The 21,522-nt window shown below is 48.2% G+C and overlaps 1 protein-coding gene across 4 annotated transcripts in view; it reads right to left on the minus strand.

Annotated features, from left to right (window-relative positions):
• Positions 1-21,522, minus strand: part of ZBTB7C (zinc finger and BTB domain containing 7C) — a 157,279-nt gene that overhangs the window by 38,466 nt on the left and 97,291 nt on the right. Inside the window, exon 1 of one of the 4 annotated variants that reach the window (XM_030237591.2) lies at positions 15,942-16,059. The exons of the other annotated variants lie outside the window; for them this stretch is intronic. The gene's annotated coding sequence lies outside the window, so the exon portion shown is untranslated. Of the gene's footprint in view, positions 1-15,941; positions 16,060-21,522 lie in introns of those variants that run through there. 4 annotated transcript variants of the gene reach the window in all.

Consider the following 21,522-nt stretch of genomic DNA (forward strand, 5'->3'; position numbering starts at 1 on the left):
ACATCTGTGGGGTGTGTTTCTGCAAAAGGCTATATGGGGATGTACCCTGTGGGCTCTTAACTGTGACACTTCTTTCCAAAACAGTTGGAGAGAAATGGCTCCATTTGAAGAAGGAATTGGTTGTGTTGGCCACCCTCAGGACCTGCACCACGTGGGAGAAGCAGCTGGGCAGCTGCCAGGAGGTTGGGTAACTGAGGTGGAGCAGCTAGCTCACTGATTCAAGAGCCCTCACACGGGGCATCTCCAGGCAAAGTGCACAAAGCAGGGATCAGGCTGCAAGCCCACTGCAAAGGGATAATCCTCTACTGCCCCATCCACTTCTGACAGAAATACTTTCCCACCTCTTCATCTCCCACCCCTACTCATCACGGAAAGCTTTGTCTAGGTAAGCGCCGTCTGGGAGCTCCGCCTAGGTAAGACAAGCCCAAAAAAAATTCCTGGTGGTCTTCAGCCACACCAGACACCTTTGGTTAGAAGCCATCAAGCCCATGGAGGTGCCCCAGCTGGCCCTTTCCCACCCCAAAGCACCGTTGGTGAGAGCTGCTCCGCAGGGAATCCCAGCGGGAAGCCCGGGCAAGCCTCAGTTCCATCCAGCGGCGGCTTTGCCAGGTGCTGGGAGCGCTGGTTCAGAGCGATCCCTAATAAAAACAAAAGAGGCACGGAAGGGCGTGTTCCTTTTGGGTAATAATACATCTTAGAGCTGCACGGTGAGGCAAAGACAGCGCCACACCCTAAGCCACCCCAAGGGTGTGGGCATTATACAATGATTCGCCCACGCCCGGAGCCTCCGACGACAATTCACATCCAGCGCCGCGCAAGGATCAGTAAATTCCGAATCTCCAACCAGGAAACGACAGCTTTTTCCATGTGCGTGGAGGAAAAAAAGCCAAACCAAAGATGTGTCTTAACATGAACGCCACCCCAGGCAGATCCGCACCGCCGCTGCACACGGTGTTTTCTGCCCTTCCCCTAGAAGAGGCCAGCAAAGTCGGAGGCATTCATATTCTGAGTTATATTAGGCATCAATTTTGGAGTTTTTTCATCATTTCCCTCCTAAAGAGAAAAAAAAAAAAACCCAACAAAACAACAAACAAACCACCAAACAGAGGTGATGGACCTATTTAAATGCATAATTGCATTTTGATAACAGCAAAGTCATGCGAGGCACTTAATAGATAATAAAACGACAAGATCTCATCACACCCAAGCTTATTTTCACAGCTGTAAATCTACTTCTGGTAAAGTTGCCGGGAAAAGATTTTACTATTGAGTAATAATGGAAACAAAATAGCACTTATTAAAGGGAAATGGGAGTAAGAACTCATCAGATGTTGAAAGACAACAGAGAAAATCAGTTTGCTATTAGGAGACAGGAGAAATAACACTGTTCTGTTGGTCTGAAATATCGGCAGCGAGATGTGTTGGTTATTAACAGAGATCCCACTTTTTTTTCCTCTAAACCACAGTGCATTTGCTGTGATGCTGACGAAAACAGCAATTAAAGATGCGCTCTGGGTTGCACCTTCAGGAAAACCAAAAAAATCAGCAAAATGAAAGTGTCTTCAGACCTATGCCTAACAATTTCTGAAGTCAGGAAATTCAAGTTGTTTTTCCAACATAATTTAAGTTATGTTTTCCAACATAAATCCACTTGATCATTAAAAAAAAAAAAAAAGAGATGATGACTGTAATAAATCTACTTTCTGAGTGATCCCAGGAATAAGGCAGTGGCTTTGCGTCTGTAGAAGGATGGAGTTAGTAGAGTTACTGTGTAACTGCCTAAAAAAAGGAGGCTCAGAGCCTTCCTGGGGCCAGGTGGTGCTCCCAGGGAGGAATGGCTGTTGCAATATTAATGAGGGAGAAGATGGGACCACCAGGGACAAACGAAATATATATTCCTGGCTGGCACAGCAGACACAGTTCGGGTAGCTCAGGAACAAGGGGGTCATGCTGGACGTGGCTACTTGCCCTCAGGGCAGCCAACTGGGGCAGATCAGGAGATGTTTGTACAGATAATAAAACTCCTGCTCCAATTTCTGAATCCTGAGAGGAGGCTGGAGAAAAGATGGATTTTAATTCTTCAGCTGCAGCACTGAGCAACAGGAGTGAAGCATAGCCCTACCGGTGCACATACAAGCAAAGAAATAAAAATATCCAATATTATTGTTTACTGATGGTGGCTCGGAGCATGTTCAGATCTGACTAAGTTTCTACTGGGCAAGGTTTTATTATCATTATTATTATTATTATTACTATTACTACTACTACCACTATGACAATTACTGTTATTATTACTCTTGCTATTAATTGCAGTGACCATTTAAACTGCACCAGTGTCTTACAGCTACAAGCTGGATGCTCATTCCCTTAAAGGCACTGTGTAAGTGAGACCAAGGAAGGAATAATCCACTCTTAAATGCTTGTGGCCTGAAGAAACAGTGGGAGAAAAAAAGAGATTCCCTGTTGCATGCAGAAGAGGAACAGAAAGACTTGATGATTTGCAAATGCCATGGATGAAGCCCTTGGCAGAGCCAAAATTTGATGTTAGCTTTCACAAATCCCAACTCAGCCCTCTGTCTAGACTATCAGCCTGAACTAGCTCTCATCTAAGGCTTAGTTTCATTCAAGGATAGAGGCAGCCTAAAGCTCAGAGGGGCTTCAGGTCAGGGCCATCCCATGGGTTCTGATGGGGACAAAGTTCTCTTAGTGGGGCGTTGTGATAGGACAAGGGATAAACTAAAGAAGAGGAGATTTGGATTAGGTGAGAGCTTTTCATAATGAGGATGGTGACACCCCAGCCCAGGTTTCCCAGAGCACCTGTGGCTGCCCCTGGATCCCTGGAAGTGTCCAGGGCCAGGCTGGATGGGGCTTGGAGCAACCTGGGATAGTGAAAGGTGTCCCTGCCCATGGCAGGGTCCCCCAACCCAAACCATTGAGTGAATCCCACGTACCAGGTGGTTGCCATGGGCTGAACCTCGAGCCCACACCCCGTGGTTGGCAGCACCAGCCCAGCAGCCAGGTGGCTCAGCCCATCACTGGCAGTGTTTTGGCACCTGGCAAAGCCAGAGGATGTTCAAGTGCACCAGGACAGAGTAAATCACCCAAAGGGAGCTGGGATTGGCAAGGTTTGTGCTGTGGCATCACTCAGCACCTCCACTGCTCAGCTGGGATTTTCACTGGGTAAAACCAAAATGGTGTGGGCCTGAAAGAAGAGTGAGATTCCAGGGAAAAACAGGGATAATCAGAGACACTGGGAATGCCAGCTTGTCCCATCTACCACCCAGCCTGGCAGGGTGATGGGGAAAGGGTAGGACAGGGAGGCTTTTGCATGCAAGCAGGGATACTCAAAAAAATTACCAACAAAGTGAGGCTTTAAAAAATATAAACAGTTTTGGGGAACAAACACAAATGGCGTGCAAGCTAAAAATAAGCAGCAGAAAGTGAAAAAAGGGATTAAAGGAGCCCAAAAGAAATAGTGAACAGCAAATTGCAGGGAATTGTTCGGCAAACAATAAAACGCTCCTCGCCATCTCCCTGCAAAAGGCAGATGGTACTGGGAGAAAGCAACCCCCGACAAATGATAGCTGCAAAAGGGGTGAAGGAGGGGGGGGAGAAAATTTCAGACCTGGCAGATTTGTTAAGTGGTAATTTTCCCTCTGTCTGTGCAGAAGACAAAGGGGAGGGAAAGCTCCCCAAGACAGGGATTGTATTTCACTCCGCGGTTGAGAAGGCTTTCGAGTGTCTGCAGATAGCGGCAAGAAATGGTCCTAAAAAGATTAGAGCTCTTAAGGTAGGGCAAAATACTATATCCAGACAACACACTCGAGTTTTAATGACAGTGGGGAGAGAATTGAGTGAACCATTGTCTGCTGCCTCTAGGAAACCAAAAACTTAATTTGAAACAGCACAGGCTCGAGCTGGACTTTTCTCAGAGAAAGGCTTTACTCCTGCCCTTTAAGCATCACTTTGTATCCTTGGCACATATTTTTCATTCATCTTTTTCCCATAGCCAACACAAGCTTAAGAAGGGCCTTCTGCATTTTCAGGGTGATTTGGGTGGCTTGGCTTTGAGCATCTCCCTGTCTGGAATGCACCTCTTCTCCCTGCATCCCTCTTGCCAGGCTATTAACCATGTCTATGGACACCCACCTGATGGATGAAGAAGGAAAGTGACTTCCCAGAGATGCATAGGGAAAGTGCTGGAAAAGAAATTTACCCTGGGTTTCCTAAATCTCAATCCCCAGACTATCCCCTGCCCTTCCTACCCCTAATTCCACTATGGGCTTGCTAAGTGGGTGCAAACCAGCAGAGCTTCCATATAACCCATTTTACACTGGGACCAAGACCAAACATCCAGCCTTAAATCATAGAATTGCAGAATCATTTAAGTTGGAAAAGCCATTTAAGATCATCAGGTCTAAGTGTTAACCCAGCGTGGCTGAGGCCACCCCTGCATTTTGCCTGGACTGGGAGTTTTGTGCCTCCCCCAAAAATGAGGCTGATTGCTATGACCCCACAGTGGCCAATATGCCTCTTAGGAGTTACCAGGACTCCCCTGGCACTGCCTGGCTGGGGACAAGGACAAAGCAGGGCATTGCTCTGCTGCCAGCCTCATGCATGCAAATTCCAGGGCACGGGGCACAGCCACTGTCATCCCCACCGGCCCCATCTCCAGCAGGTGACACTGAGGGGACTCTGCCAACCCCCATCTCAACTCCAGCATCCCCCAGCCAGAGACTTTCGCTGCAGGGACCCCCCTGACCTTGCCCGGGGCTCTGTTGCTAAGAATAAAACAGAGAGGGCTGTGCTGTGCCAGCGCGCGGTGGGATAATTGCAGGGAAGCTGCTGCCGTAGCCCAGCGACCGCAGTAATTGGGCACGGGCCATCCTGCAGCCAGGTTTCCCGTGCTATTATCCCCTTATTAATAGAAACCAAATCTACCTTTGCAGAGGCAGCACTGCGAGCCTGGAATTATGCGGTGTGGGGCTGCAGGGAGGCACCGGCGGCATCTCTGCAACAGCCTCAGCCCTTTGCCACCCAAGGGGTGGGTCCTGGCAGGATCCACAGGATGCTCCCGCCCAAGTCATGGCAAAATCCCAGCCACAGAGACCCAAGGTCCTCTGTGGTCACTGGAAAGGTGAATGTTAGACCCAGCCACATGACGGTTGCCCCCATGGAAGCAGGCGAGCGAGATTTGTTCTATTAACTAATTAATCCCAGCAGCATCCCTCCAAGCTATGGCAGGGAGTATTAATTTCATTGTTCAAGGAGAAAAGCTGAAGGTCAAAAAGGCTTGAATTTCTCCTTGCCCACCTGGAGGGGCTATGGTGAGGGCCACAAGCTGAGCATTCATGGATTTAGGGCTGGAAAATAATGCACAGCACCTCGGCTGGGATGGTCCTGCCAGGGTACCACAGGATGTTAAATGTAAAAGAGGCAAAAGCGACAGCATCATTTTAAGGAGGATCAACCCACAATGCCAGGGCTCTCTTTGCTGGAATACCTGAAAGCAAAGTGCTGATTTCTGAGACACCCAAGGACAAGGTGGAAGTCTCTGCAGGGGTTTCCTGGACTTCCATGTCCATGTGATCATGTGGCTTTCCACAGCAAGAACTAACACAGGTACTTCTCCCCATCCCTGCCTTATTCCAGGCTAACTTCCTCTATGAAGCTCAACTTGGAAACAGTCCTGAATAAAATGTGTGCCCAATCATGACATTTTCCCTGCCCACAAAGCAGGAAGAAAGGTGTGAGTCAGAATTAAAGCTGGAAAGTCGATTAAGTGCCTCTATCCAAAATGCAATCAACAATGAATAGAGTAAGGTTTGGCACATCTATTTTTTTCATGGAAGTTTATTAAAGTCTTCTGGGCCATCTGAATCTTATCTCAAATTTGAGATTTGCTTTGAAACTTCTCAAGTGGAGGTCTGGAGCACAAATCTGAGGAGGAGCAGCTGAGGGAGCTGGAAAGGGGCTCAGCCTGGAGAAAAGGAGGCTCAGGGGGGACCTTGTGGCTCTGCACAACTCCTGACAGGAGGGAACAGCCAGGGGGGTTGGGCTGTGCTCCAGGGAACAGGGACAGGAGCAGAGGGAACGGCCTCAGGCTGGACCAGGGGGTGGTTTAGGTTGGAAATTAGAGAGAAATTAGGGAAATTAGGGAAATCACAGAAAGTGCTGTCTAGTCATGACATGGGCTGCCCAGGACAGCGATGGAGTCCCCATCCCTGCAGGGATTTAAAAGCCATGTGGATGTGGCACTTGGGGACATGGGTCAGTGGTGGCCTTGGCTGTGCTGGGGGCATGAATGGTCTTAGAGGGCTTTTCCAACTTGAACAACTTCATGTTTCTATGATTTCCCAGTGAGGCTCACTTCTGCCTCCCCCAGCTTTCATGGCAGGCAAAGCCCAGCAGATGATCTCCTACAGAACAATCTTAACCATGAATCCCAATAAACTCAGGACTGACACAAGGAATTACCACCCCAGAATATTTCCATGCTTCCCTCTTTCTCTCCACATCTTCTTCACCCAGCTTTTTAGCATTTCTCATTTCAGCAATTAATCCCAGCCTTTCTGAAGAGGCTGAGTCCTACAAGCTTGTAATCATGTCCACACAGAGCCAAATCAGCACAGATGTGCCAGAGAGCAATGCAGTGGGTTTTTCCTTCCCCTGAAACTCAAGACTGCTTCTGCTCAGTGCTGTGGTGTTCTGCAGACTGAGGATGTCAGGAGCCTTCCCCGTTTGGCAAGCAAGAAGTCACCCTGGGAAGATTAAAGCAGAGAGAGAAGACCTGGGTTGCCTTCTGCATTTTTCAGCCCTTCTCCATCCCTTTGTGAAAGGCTGGCGCTGTTAAGCAACTATGTAAGAGATGTGAAGAGTCAGGGGAAATAAATAATACATAGATGTTGAAGTGTGTTGCCAAGGCCACCTCCAGGATGGATCTCTATCCTCTGGATAGCTGCCTGCTCCTGCCCTGGAGAGATGTCACTGGGAGTGAAATGGAGCTCCTGGGCAAGACGTTGTTCCAGAGTGATGCATCAGAAAACCTTGTGGGTGACAGAAACTGTAATTGCTGGGCTTAAACTTCACTGGCCCGTTGCACCCCTGTGAAACCCAGCTTTGCTGCTGATTTCAGCAGAAGAGGGAAGGATGTGCCTCTACCAGGGCAGCTGATAGGGATACCTCTCCCCAAAGCCTGAGCAGAGGGCTCCTTCTACCCCTGGGGCCTCGTGGATGTTCTGCTTTCCATGAGGACCTGAACAACATTCTCCACCCTCCCCAACAGCAGCTCAAACCAGATGCAGAGAGCCAGCAGCCTGAAAAAAAAGGGATCTTAGACCCAGTGTCTTCTTGGGGTTCAGGGCAGCAGTGTCATGGGTGCAGAGGCTGTAGAGACCCCAAGGGAGCCGCTCTGCATCCCACCACCCCATCCCCAAGTCCTTACTTCAACAGCAGCTTGACCACATCTGCCTCTTTTTCACAGCAATCCCACAACAGCTCTATGACCCTGTAGGAGTAAGAGATAACATATTTGACACTCCATGACTGGAATGCAAAATAAAAGGTTCGTGGTGTGGCTGGATGCAGCCAAGACCATGATGTGAGGTGCCCTGGAGAGCTGGCTGTGCCAATAGTGCCAGCAGCCCACTGAAAGGGGCCCTGTCCCCAGTCTGTCCTCTCCATGGGTTAGGAGGTGAGGCATCATCCCTGGAGCAGGATGCCTGTCCCTCAGCAATGACAGAAGCTTCCAGCCCTGAGGCACAAGGACCCAAGGAGGTGCTGAGAGGTGATGGTGAGGAGTGCAGTCATTGGGGTGGCAGCTTCCAACCTTGCTGTGATGGAGAAGTCCAGGCACACCCCTGCCTCACTGCTGCTGCCTGGAAAAAGCCAAAATACCTCTAGCAAAGCACTCTGCAACCACCAACTCCCCTCTCCTCTCCTGTGCCTGCTGCAGAGGGCAGCTGGAGGGGCTCAGGACACACAGCACAGAGGGATGCTGCAGGCACTCCTAAAATAAGGTGCACACAGATAGTCTAATGTCTCTGCAACCCCCCCTGCCCCCAACACTCGTCTGCCAAGAACAGAAACGGCTGCAAAGACTGAGGATGTTTTTTGAGAAAGATTAGCTGTAGCTGTTTGCACGCTTTGCCTTACAAAGTGGCTGGGAGAAGAGGGGGGAAATATTCTTCCTGTTTAGCGCAAAAATATAGGTAACAATTATGAGGCAATAATTGATTCATCCGATAGTTTATTAACTGGAGTTGGGGTGTGCAAGTGACAGGCTCTGCAGCCAGCCTTTCATGTGACACGTTATTAAAGGCTCTTTTTCTGGCTCCGAAAGGCAGTGGCTGGAAGATCAAAGGTCAGACATTTCAAGAAGTAAATTGGTTTAATGTGGCTGCAGATAGCCTCACAAAAACCTAATAAATATGCAGTGAAATGTAAGGAGAGAAAATTGTGGACAAGAGAGACAATTACTTTGAAACCAGGATAAGAGCAGCGCAGGCTCAAATTAATCAGTGTTCGGGCTTCTTCTCTCTGTCTCAGGATTTAGTATTCAGAGCAGGAGCCCAGCTGATGGTGGGATGTGAGCAGGGAGCATTGGTACCCAACACCAGAGCCTGCTGGGGAAAGATGCTCAACTCCAATCCACACCTGGGGTGGTGCTGAGAACCACCTTGGTTTTCCAGGTACACCTGAGACCCAGAGCAAAGGATGTTCCTGAGCACCACAGGAGAGATTAGCAGTCCATGGCTGAAAATTCTCCTAAGAGGACAGACTGACAGAGCTGGGAGTGCTCAGCCTGGAAAAGGAAGGCTCCAGGGACACCTCAGAGCCCCTGCCAGGGCCTCCAGGGGCTCCAGGAGAGCTGAACAGGCACTGGGCACAAGGCATGGAGGGACAGCAGCCAGGGAATGGCTTCCCAGGGCCAGAGGGCAGGCACAGATGGGATACTGGGAATGAGGAATTGCTGGCTGGGAGGGTGGGCAGGCCCTGGCCCAGGGTGCCCAGAGCAGCTGTGGCTGTCCCTGGATCCCTGGGAGTGTCCAAGGCCAGGCTGGATGGGACTTGGAGCAGCCTGGGACAGTGGGAGGTGTCCCTGCCCCTGTCTTGGGGAGGTTGGGACTAGGTAATTTTGAAGGTCCCTTCCAAACAACGGTTCTGTGTTTGTATTATTGCATTTTATGACCCTGATGGGAGCCCTTGGTGCATCCAAGTAGGTTCATGGCAGCACTGGAACATCAACTCACAGCCCAAACCTCACTGTCCATAAGCAAAAAATGAACACAGAAGGGCTTAATTACAAAAAGTGATGCTTTAAACTCATGTCTTTTTTTGCTTGATCTCGTTTTCGAAATTTGCATCGCTTATTTTTAAACTCCAGATAGCAATATCTGAATTTTCTGGGGATTTTTGTTTGGATTTCTTGAAATGTTTTAACTCTAACAACCTCTAAACACTTACAACACAGGATTTCTTTCCTAAAAAGTCACAGGTCCACTGCTTTTAATTACAGGTGAGAAAACACCCACTCCAACTCTTTAATCTGGAGAGGGACTTCCCACAAGAAAACAAAGCATGATATTCCAAGCAGGGCTGGAAACAGGAGCAGAGGGAACCAATCCATGAGCCAAAATGCCTGGTACCCCCCAGACAAGGAGATGAGGGTACAAACTCCTTGTATCCCTCTGCAGGTGACCTTCCCCTGCTGAGTCCCTGTGATCCACCGTGGCTCACTACAGCCCCAGCGGACAGACGGACAGGGCTGGTCTGTGACTCAGCAGGCCCAAGCCTCATCTGCTCACCCTCACAGAGGCCTTCTGCAAGCACCTAGAGGTTGGGACCCAAGGGCTAAGCCATTCAGTAGAATCACAGAATCATTCAGGCTGGAAAATCCTGCTGAGTCCAACCATTCCTTCCCCCAGCACTGCCCAGCCCAACACTGACCCGCGTCCCCAAGTGCCACATCTACATGGCTTTTCAATCCTCTCCAGGCATGGGAATGCCACCACTGCTCTGGGCAGCTGTGCCAATCCCTGGCCACCCATTCTGTGAAGAAATTTTACCCAATATCCAACCTGACCCTCCCCACGCCCAGCCTGGGGCCGTTCCCTCTCCTCCTGTCCCTGTTCGCTGGGAGCACAGCCTGACCCCTCTGGCTGTCCCCTCCTGTCAGGAGCTGTGCAGAGCCACAAGGGCCCCCCTGAGCCTCCTTTTCTCCAGGCTCAGTCCCTTCCCAGCTCCCTCAGCTGTTCCTCACCAGACTTGTGCTCCAGACACTGCCTGACCCTCACTGCCCTTCCTGGGACATTGTCCTGCATCATCAGCCATGTTCTCCATAGCTGGACCACGGATGAAGGGGATCCCTCTGCCCACCACATCCCCACTCATGGCTGCACCCCTCTGCCCAGAATGGAGCTGCACCCAGGACAGCACCCACACCTCATGAGAGGCCTTGGGGATGAGGCAGAGAGGGACAGCTGGTGCCACCTGTGTCCTGCTGGCCAAGGGACAGTTCAGAGACAACCCACCCTTCACGGGTCAGCAACAAGGAGAACGGATGGGACATGGACCTCTGCATCTGCAGCCCACACAGGCAGCTCTTGCCCTGAGTTATCTGCGTGTGTGTTGCTCTGCCATAAATCAGGAGCCCTGACACTGTAATTTGTATCTGGGGAACCTGGAGCAATTACAAAATCAGCCCAAACACCATTTGTTTCACAAGATTTTGCCCTTAGTTAGCACTGTCGTTCTGCTTTAATTGCACTGTAATTAATTGCAACAAAACTGTTTGGAAAGTGCATGTGCACAGTGGAAAGGCTGGAATATTGCAACCTGCCTCCCCTGTTGCAGCCACAAGCATAAAATCTATCATCCTCTTTCCATACAAAACTTAGAGAAAGTTCACTTTACCACCTTGAATCCACAGGATCTCCAAGACCTCTCAAAGCCAGACTAAGACTCATGGAATGCAACTACTGGCTTACTTCACATCCAGGGAAATAAGGGCTCAGAGGAGTTAATCTCTTTAACTTCTCTTCAGACGTGACTAAGAGGGTATAAATTGCCCAAAGTAAACCAGGCCCTGTCCAGGAAGTAAATCACAGCCGTGCAACACTCAGAGGTTCTCATGTTCCCTTGCAGCTCCCAAAGCCACCCAGCACCTTGAAGAGGCTGGATCTGCCTCCTGTCCCTGGAGGAGGTTGCCTAATCCATGAATTCAACACGAATCAAAAGATCTCCCTAAAGACAGACAGCAGTGAGAGTTGGAAGTGATGATGTCCATCCCTGGAAGTGATCAAGGCCACATTGGATGGTGCTTTCAGCAACTTGGGGTAGTGGAAGGAGTCCCTGCCAACTTCAGGTGTGTGGAATAGGTGATCTTTAAAGTCACTTCCCACCCAAACCATACTACAACAAAGGAAAGCAATTCTGATCCATTTCTTTCACAGTCCATTCCTCTTTAGCATCTAGCTGTGGCCCAGCTGAAGTGGGCTACCAGAGCCCCCTCCCAGCTGGCACTCTGTCCCTCAGCACAGACTGCAGCAACAGCCACAATGTAATTGCTGGGCAGCCACTTGGAAATGAGAAGCCACCAAACCCACCCACAGCTGCCCTGAGTCTCATTCCCTGAAGGATTATTCCTGTGGAGGGAAGGCAGCTGCACCAGGAGTCTGCATCCCTGCAAGGCTGGGGAGAAGATCTGGAGGGACACTGGAGACAGGAGGCAGGAAGGAGCTGATGTTTCTCATCCCCTCTAACACCCCTCAGTGAGGGGCCGGGACAGTGACTTGCTGCTAAGGCAGGAGGGGACATCTCCCATTTTGAAACTGCCCAACATCCCTAACAAGAAACCCTTGGGGTTTTTTCAAGCTAAACAGACTTGCAGAAAAACATATGCATAAAACATATCTTGCCCGCGTGGCTGGGGTTCCTCTCTCTCGCTTCGTTGTCGCTCTCGCTTCGCCTGTTTCTCTCTTCTCTTCTGGTAGCGGCGCTTCTCGTGCGCGCGTCGTGCGAATGACTCGAGGCTAGCTTCTCTTCTCGTTCTCTTTCTCTTCTCTTCTCTCTCTTCTACCTCTCGTCTTCTCTTCTCTTCGCTTCTCTTCTCTTCTCTTCTCTTCCTCTTCCTCTTCCTCTTCCTCTTCCTCTTCCTCTTCCTCTCCTCTTCCTCCCAAAGCCACATGGTAGAGAAAGGGCCCAGATTTTGCATGAAGGCAGCAGTGCCAGCATAGAGGCCATAGATCCACCTCTCCAGCAGCCCACCTGGCACTGTGGTGTGACACATACAGAGATTCCATGCCAGAGGTGAGGATGCACCTGCTTGGAGGAGCTCATGGCAACAGGAGTCAGCCAGGGAATGGGCAGGCAGCAGCAAGGGGTCCGAAGGCAGCAGCAAAATGATTGGGATTATCCCAGCAGCAGCAGCTCTGGAAGATCCAGCTGATCTAGGAGACCTCCCAGGCACATGCCTAGAGAGCCTGGGGTTTGGCTGAGGACCTGCTCCATCAGCTTCAACTCACCTTGGCAAAAGGTGCCCAGATACCATGGTGACAGGCTCGGCAGGGATAAACACTGAACATGGGTGTGGGTTGTTTGCATAGTTAGGAAGCTGGCTGGTCTCCATCCCTCCACCCTGCCTCCTCCCAGCAGCGCCAGGACCTCAATCCAAAGTGGTCTCCTTCCTCCTCCTGGGCTGGCTCATCCGCAGGCAACACGGAGGCGCTTCCCAGACTGGTTTCCTGATAGGCAGGGCAGGGTGGGGGACAGCAGTGTTGGGCTGCTGCCTCTGCTGGGAGGTGGAAGTCATTTGATGGTCCCAACATCTGCCTGAACCCACATGGAGCCAGTGCAGAGATTTCATGGTGTGGACATTCCCTCCTCCTCCTATTCTGCAGCTGCCAAGAACATCAAGTCCCTTGCAAAACCAACAGCTGGGATATGGTGGCCTTTTGACCACCTCTAAAAAAACCACTCAGGACCACCATTCCTCATGTGCAAGGTCATATTTTTGAGGAATAGGGGAGAAGGCAATCCAAGAATAGAGAGAAATAAATCTATAATCAAGGCAAGCTGCTCACATGAGTGATACTTGAGACTTATGCGAGCAAAGTTGCCACCAGGCACGCAGCTCCTCTCAGGCTTCCAGTAAGGAATAAAAAAGCTCTGACTAATATAAAGAGGCCTCCAAATCATTCTTGGCAGAAGCATCCCAGCCTCAGATCCCCTCCCTCTATTCATCACTAAAGCTTTCTCAGGCAAAGGAAAATAAACCGTGCAGCCACCTCACTGACCTGACCTGCAGCAGGGTGCAGCTGGGTGCTGGCTGCCCCTTCTCCAACATGAAATGACAATGTAACAGCATACAGGCACATTATGTTAATTTTTATACTGTATGTAAATTTATAAGAGGTACTATACACGAAAAGATACATTATACAGGTCTATATATTTATAAATATACTAATTTTTATATTGTATGTAAGTTTATAATAGGTACTATACACAAAAAGATACATTATACAGGTCTATATATTTATAAATATATATTGTTTATATATTTTATATATATAAATGCAAATATTAAGGGGAATCATGACATGCAGATGAGACCCATCTTGATTCCGTATTCCCATCTCCATCCTGCCAGGAAGGCAGGGGCACTGGCAGGGGCAGGGATGAGTCTTCTCATCACTGCCTGCTTTTCCAAGATCATCCACACACTCAATTTATTGTCCACACACTCAACAATATCATATTTCTCTGCGGTCTGAGATCCTTCACCTTTTCTAATTTCTTCCAAGTGTACAAAAGCATTCCACCAGGGACACTTAATGGGAAAAAGACCAGGACTATGAACCGGGCAGGGAAGACTCCAGTTTTGAAAGTATTTTAATAACTTGTTATTTAATTAAGAGCAATAGCTCTGAAATTATGTCAGTGAAACTTGCTACTTATTTATTAATTAGAGGAGGAATTTCAAAGGAGGTTACAGGAGTTAGGTGCTGGACAGCCCCAGGCTTGCTGGAAAATCCCAGGTTTCTCCAGCTAATGCTTGCTCAGTGCTCAAACACGCTGGGTCTGACTCCTCACTGCCTGGCACCTGAAGTAAACAGTGTCAAGGACAGGCAAAAAGTGAGTGTTAAATGCTGCCTGTTCTGGATCAGGAGTTTGGGAAGTACTTGGTGCAATGGTGGGAGTGATGGAAAGCATTGAAAGACCAGGGAGAAACTACAGAGCATCTCCTTTACCTTCCTAGGAGTCTTGCTGGCCTGTCCTGGCGCGGATACGTTGGGATACGTGCCGAGAAGCCTGTGAAAGGTTTCTTCTCTGACATTGGATGCTAGAGATGCTGAAGGCACAAAGGGTTGGCCATGCCCATGGTATCGCTCCCTGCAAACAGCTCTCGGATAGACCCAGCAATGTCAAAATCCTTCCAGGTGGGGAAACCCCACTCTGATTCCACTTCCACCAAGCAGAGGTAAGGAAAAAGTCCAATTCATTCCCCCAGATACTGCACCTGAGTAAACTGGAGGGGGGCTCCACATCCTCTTTCTAGGGGCAGAAGAGGCTGCAGGTCCCAGCACGGCCGCCCTGAGCGCTCCCGTCCACCCTGCGCGCTCTGGGAAGCAGCGCCGGGATGGCCGAGCACCGGTTCCTCCTCCGCTGGGCACATTCCTCCCCCCCTGTTTTCATTCAGCCCAACCTTAAACAAAACCACTGCTGTTGTTTTTATCCACGGTGTGGATCTGAGCATTGCCTGCATGGGGTCAGGGGAGCTGGAGAGGGGATTTGTGCTGCTGAAACTGAGTTTCATCTCCAGAAGGAGCTGTTAAAAATACAAGCGCTTAGCTAGGTGTAGCATGCTGCCCTGCTGCATCCCGTTTGCCAGGGAAGAAGCAAAAAGTTCCCCAGATTGACTGAGATTTACACCCAAGCTCCAGATCTGGGGTCTCCAGATAAAGGAGCTGTGGTTTCTCCATGCAAGCCCCGCTTGCAGCACGGGCAGTGTGGAGCAGGTCAGCTTGAGCTGAGCTTAACCCTGTTCCAAGCATCAACCTCCTCCTGATCATGCTTCCCAGCATGTCTTTAATCACAATTTTTCTGCTGGCATTAAATATTCCAGTTTTTTTTCCCAACATTTTAATTATTCAAGACAAGAATGGGATTTTTTTTCTCGCAAGTTTTCCACAAAGAACAACTTAAAATAGAAACTCCTTCAACACAAATACTAACAAACAAGTATTAAAAATATATAACAGAATAATATCTTTTATAATCATAGATGCATATTTCTATCTGTTACATATTTCCATCTACAAAAATATTTGTATTAATATATATTCCTATTCTATTCTAGTCTAGTCTACTCTAGTCATAGTCTAGTCTATTCTATTCTTTTCTATTCTGTTTTAAATATTTATCAACTGCTTCATGAGATCTCTTTTGCCGACACAGCTGGACATACTGGCAGATCTGTTTTTGTACTGGTATTTCCTATCTAAAGCAAATACACATATAACTAAGCTAGACTTCAAAAAGAAAAGAAAAAAAAAAGAAAAAAAAAAAGAAAAAAAAAAAGCCCAAGCCCCGCGAATTGAGAGGTAGTATCGTACAGGTGTTGATGTACAGCCTAAATCTCCCAGCTTGGTAAAGATTCAAGATACAAGGAAGGAAATCAGACAGAGATTCACGGGTTTGAGTTCAAACAGCAATTAAGAACGCACGTAAATGGCGATAGATTAGTACAGAGGATCGCTACGACGCGCCAAAGGTTTCCGACAGGAGCACGATGAGCCTCCCAGCAATAAATTCAAGCGCCTTTCCCTCCCCTCAATATCCCGCAAAACCCCTAAAAGCTGTGGAGAAGGGGGGGAGGAGGATTTAAAAACTAAAAAACCCACATATTTCAGAAGCCAAAAAGACAGCATCTGACCCACCTTCCCTCTCCAGGTGCCGACCCTCGTCCGCCCCTCGGCTGCCGTGGCTGCGCGGGGAATCCGGCAGCGTCGCTCCCCGGGTGTCTGCAGCCAAGCGGAGATTGTCATTGATTTGTGTGCAGAAAGTTAAGCCTTTCTAGGAGCGGTTGGGAGAATTCACTCCCACCACTCCCTCTAAACCAAAAGTATTTGGCACCAAGCCCTCCTCGTCCACCTGTACTATTAAGGTCTAAGCAACACACGGGACACGGGCTGATATTTACCGGATCTGTTTAAGTTTCCTTTTTTAAACCAGCACAAAAAGTTCTTCAGAAAGAAAAACTTGGGAGTTTGTTGTGGTTTTGATTTTTTTTTTTTTTTTAATTTTTTTTTTCTAAGTTTTTTTTGGTCTCATTTTTCTTAAAGCAGATTTATCTCATTCTTTTTGTTCTCTGCTCAGTGAGACAATCCCCTCCCTGATCCAACTGGTGATCCCCGATTTGCCCCCACAGAGGTCACGCTGTGGTCGGCTCTCCTATGATCTGCTCCACTTCCCGCAAACTGCACCCATCTGAGTCGGGTAAATGTGGGGAGGGGGGTGAAAACCACCTCCTTTGAAAAAACAACTGGCTGTAATTCAGCTAAAAAATCAGCTTTGCACATGAATGACCCAAACAAGCAAGAAGATGGAGGCAAAATATCTTCACACAGGGAGGCTGGTTACTCAAGTCCCCGGTCACTGAGCTGTCCTGGTGACAAGACCCCAACCCAGGTGTCCAATCCAAGGAATGAGTGACTGAAAAACCTTCAGTGTGAGGATTCCAAGCCCCACCCCCAGCACTGAGGTTTGGAAGCCAACTCCTGGCCACCTCAGCTGCACCAGACGGCCAACAATCCCATCCTGCACGCACCTCCTGCGGCCCCTGGCCACAAGGATGTTCCCAGAGGAGGATTAGCCCCTTGGGAGCCTGTCTCAGCAGTCTGAGCAGCCTCTCCTGGCTAAGCCCAGCTCGCTGGCGTGCACATAACCCCAAAGGTTTGGCCACTGTGTTGAGTGATACAGGACTGGGCTCCCTCCTCTCCTTCTTGCTGGGTGCCCCAGGGAACAGCTTGTTCTTGAGGTCCTGCCCCAAATTAAGCAGTCACACTAAATAAAACACTGCCTTACATAAAATGCTAGTTACTTTCTGGCACAGGTATAGTAACAACAAGGAAATAGATGTTTTTTGATAATACAATAAATTCGATGAGAGCAGCAGGACACCAAATTCCATTTTATATGCTTTTCTGATGGTTTCCCTCTTAAGAGGCACACTAAAAAAAAAAACCCCAAATCACAACCAAAATTGTTTATACAAGGGAAATCTTTCTGAAGCACAAGACAAAATCAAGTGTAAGATAGCCTGGGGCAACCTGGCACTCCCAGACAGGGCTTGGAAGAGCTCCGTGCTCAGCGCACGGTTACTTTTGAAACTTTTATTACACGCTTTCTCAGTCTGTAGGGAAAAAAACATTAATGCTGTTTCCATCCCCACACCCAAAGCACTATCTGCAGCTCCTCTGACTACTGGGTTTCTAAGGAGTGTCTGGGTAAATCAGCACATGAAGTCGGAGTGAACAATGTGTCTGGCCCCAGATAAGGGCAGAGCAAAACTTGGGCAGCATCCAGTGACTGTCAAAGTCGGCATGGAGAGGAACACCAATTGCCACCCACTGCTTTTCCTGGTACTCCTGTAGCTGGCATCCCCTGTGGGATGGGAGCACCCATGCAACCACCCACCCAAGCTCCTCAAGCACAAAACCATGCAACTCTTCACTTCCCACAGAACATATCTCATCCCCCCCATCAAAATGATTTGCCTTCATCAATTCACCAAAGCCAATGTGTTGAAGAAAAAAATTACATCTCCCCCATGCTAGCAAAGCACATTGTTCATGGTGCTGCTTCTCAGGATGGTTTATAATCAGGGTGTTCAAAAACATCCTCAGCACCATGGAGGTGTCAGAGCATGTCCAGGGCAGGGAATGGAGCTGGGAAGGGGCTGGAGCCCCAGGAGAGGCTGAGGGAGCTGGGAAGGGGCTGAGCCTGGAGAAAAGGAGGCTCAGGGGGGACCTTGTGGCTCTGCACAGCTCCTGACAGGAGGGGACAGCCAGGGGTTGGGCTGTGCTCCCAGGGAACAGGGACAGGAGGAGAGGAAATATCTTCCAGTTGCACCAGGAGAGCTTTAAATTGGATATTGAGGAAAATTTCTTTGTTGGAAGCATTATTCAGCGCTTCTCAGGGCAGTGGTGGAGTCCCCATCCCCGAAGGGGTTTCAGAGTTGTGGGGATGTGGCACCTGGGGACATGGGACAGTGGTGGCTGTGGCAGTGCTGAGGGAATGGTTGGACTTGAGGGCTTTTCTGGCCTAAACTCTTCCAACTCCCAACTCCTGTAAGTCAAACTCAGTACTTTAATACACTAAAATACCTGGGTGTGTGACAATTGAAACATCTCAGTGATAACTTCAAGTCGAAAACCACTGCAGACCAATTAAGTCTCCACTGAACCCTGGAAATTATTTGCCCTTTTCCATATGAAATTAGCTCACTTTTTTTTTTTTTTTTTTTTGATCAGCATTAATGGAAGGTTGAACAGGTCTCCCACACTATAAATGAGGGGAAAATAAAGTACTTCTAAGAAGGTGTGAAATAAGACCAGCAGGAGAAAAAGAAGAAAAGGCTGTGTCAGGCCCCACCTTGATTTACAAGGACAACAGGAAACACCTTGTAAAAATATAATAGAAAAGGTTCCAATGATTGCTTACCACAGGTAAGGAAAACTCTAATTTCAAATATATTGAATTGAAAACTTTACAGAAGACTACTTAAAGGAAGCTTGTCTAATCAGAAAAATAAATTAATATTCATCAAATGTAAAGATTTTCATGGGCAAAATAAATTTGGACAGAGTTTTGGGGTTTCTTTTTGGTTTGTGAATTTATACAATATTCTCCTTTTGTACTTCAGTTTTCCAGGATGATTTTAAACTTTCTAGTTGGGGCCCAATAATCAGCTTCAGTGAAACAGCTGAGAGCTAGAGGAAGATATTTTTTGCAAAAAGACTTGCTGCATCAGTCACATTTTTCAAAGGAAAATAATTTTCCTCCTCAAACATCCCTATTTCATTGCCAAACTGCGGTGGTAAAAAAACCAAAAACACCTTTTTTTTTTTTTACAGGTTGATTTTGCTAAGAAATGGAACCCATAAAAATATTTTCCCCCACCACAAATCTCACGGAAGATGCTTGGAAATGGGAAATTTGGAAAAGCCTGGGGAGTTTTCCTCCAAGGTGTCCGTCCCACACACTTGCACGTGTTTCCATTTGCAGTGCTGCATGTCCCCATGAACTCCAACGTGGCAATAAAGTTAAACCTGGCCTAAGTGGTTCCAAATGCTGGCCTTATTTTAAAGAGTATGAGGAAGGAAGAGATGTGAGCCCACAATCCAGACAAACACTTTCCTTGCTGGGGCAGCAGCAGCCCATGGTGCAGAGATGAGCTGCTGGTTTTCCATCTTTAAAGAGAGCTGTGGACCTCAGTAAAGCATGAATGGATAGAAATTTCCTTGCTAGTAGTCCCACACCTTGCAGATGAGGAGCAGTTTCCAGCAAGAGGCTGAATTACCAGTTTCCTCATGCCACAGACTGGGGTAGCGTGTGTCCATATCTAAATCCACTGCTGCCACAATACCCCCATCCAAAACAACCCCAAAAAGCTCTACAGGAAATCAGTGAAAACCAATGCTGATGAAGTGCTTTCCCTAAACAGCCTCAGTGATTTCATATTTAAAACCTTAATGGTTGCAATCCAGACTGATCCTGAGGGATGCCCAGAGTTTTGCTAGGGAAAGCAGAAGTCAATGAGGCTCCATTGTCTCCAGCAGAAGGACAGTCAATTATTCTACCCAGCCTTCCCAAAGAATGGAAGCACAGTTGGATTTCTTCCAAGGAACAGGGCTGGATGGAGCCAAGGTGATTCTGAACAGGTGCATGTATACATATATTTACACAATACATGAGCAACTACACGGAAGGATTTCCCTACATCATATGGCTTCATGGAGAAACTCTTGGAAGAGCAGTCCCCCTGACCACCCTGACTGCCTCCCTGGCCTGGAAATGCAGCCAACTCTGGTGCCACAGAGCTCCCAAAGCTTTCATGATCCACAGTTCCCAGCCTTTCTTGGACCCGTGAAGTTTCAGGGTATGAGGAAGATCTCATGTCAGCAAAACCATGGCAAAACCTCTGCACAAACTTTCCATTAAACCTGTATTTGGCTAGACAGCAGATGCCTGAAGGCAACATCCTGGTAAAAAAAATCTCACAATGGCTTGGTTTGGGAGGGACTTGCATGACCATGTCTTTCCAACCCCCTGTCATTGGGAGGGACACCTTCCACTAAACCAGGCCACTTTATTTGCTTTTAATGTTTCAGTCTTCCCTTTCTCTTCACTGAGAAAGACTTTTGAGTTTGCTTCAGTTTGTTAGCACATGAGTGGGCCTGGGTGAGGGCTACTAAGAATAAATGGTGATAAAATGAAATCTAAACACAAATGGATGTTAACAATAAAAGGCATGACATGGATCAGCAACCCCCTCCTCAGGGCTTGATGGCTTGATGCATAATTTTATCAGGGATACCTCTCATGAGCCACAGCAGCTGGAACTGGGTGAGATGAAAGCCCCCAAGGAGGTTCAGATCACACAGAGCTTCTGAACATTCACTGTACATCTGTCACCAGCCCCAATGCCAAAAAACTTCCCCAGCACCTCAGACCAAATTTGAGACAGGTGGCAAAACCCCAAATATAGTCTGCTGCAGGACGAAAGGGAGAGCATCTGCAAAGGCTCAGATGCTACTGATGCTGCAGAGAGCATCCTGACCTCCACTGCAATCACTTTAAACTTCCCTGTGCAATTCACAGTCCCAGCTGCAATTTTGAAATGCTTTCTCTGCCTTGTAATTTCTCGCTGGGTTATTTTTCCTTTGCTCTCACACAAAATGAGCCACAGCTCCTCGCTGGGTCCACTCACACCATCCCACACGTGGACGGGCTAAGGACAACCAAGGCAATGGCCCATCATAGCCAGCACTTCAGCCTCCAAGTGCTGGTAACCCTCTGCACAGATCTCTTGCTTTCCTTCCCAAAGTTATCCTTACCCGGGATTGGGAAATTCCACAGAAGCTCCCTGATGTAGGTGGAAACAAATCTCTTTTGCTTTCAAAAGCTGTGGATCAGGCCTCAGCTCCTTGCAGAGCATCACGTTAATAGTGAGAGGCAAATGAACCATTTTACTTCTCCCAGCTGAAAGAAAAAAATAAAAATGCAGCTGACCTGATTTACCTTCCTGATAATGTACTTAAAAAAAAAATGTTCCCGGGCTCAGGACTTTGCCAGCTGAGATTTCAGATGGAATGAGACTGTTTATGTCATGACCACAACCTTCTGAAAAATGCCCCTTTAGATGGGAAAGCTCACAAGACCCTCAGGTATAATGATCTCAGCTGTATCAATAACCACATTTCGGCAGATTCATTATCTGCTTGCCAGCCTGCCTGG

The sequence above is a fragment of the Serinus canaria genome, chromosome Z (genome assembly GCF_022539315.1).
Source record: "Serinus canaria isolate serCan28SL12 chromosome Z, serCan2020, whole genome shotgun sequence".
In the NCBI taxonomy this organism is placed as follows: Eukaryota; Metazoa; Chordata; class Aves; order Passeriformes; family Fringillidae; genus Serinus; species Serinus canaria.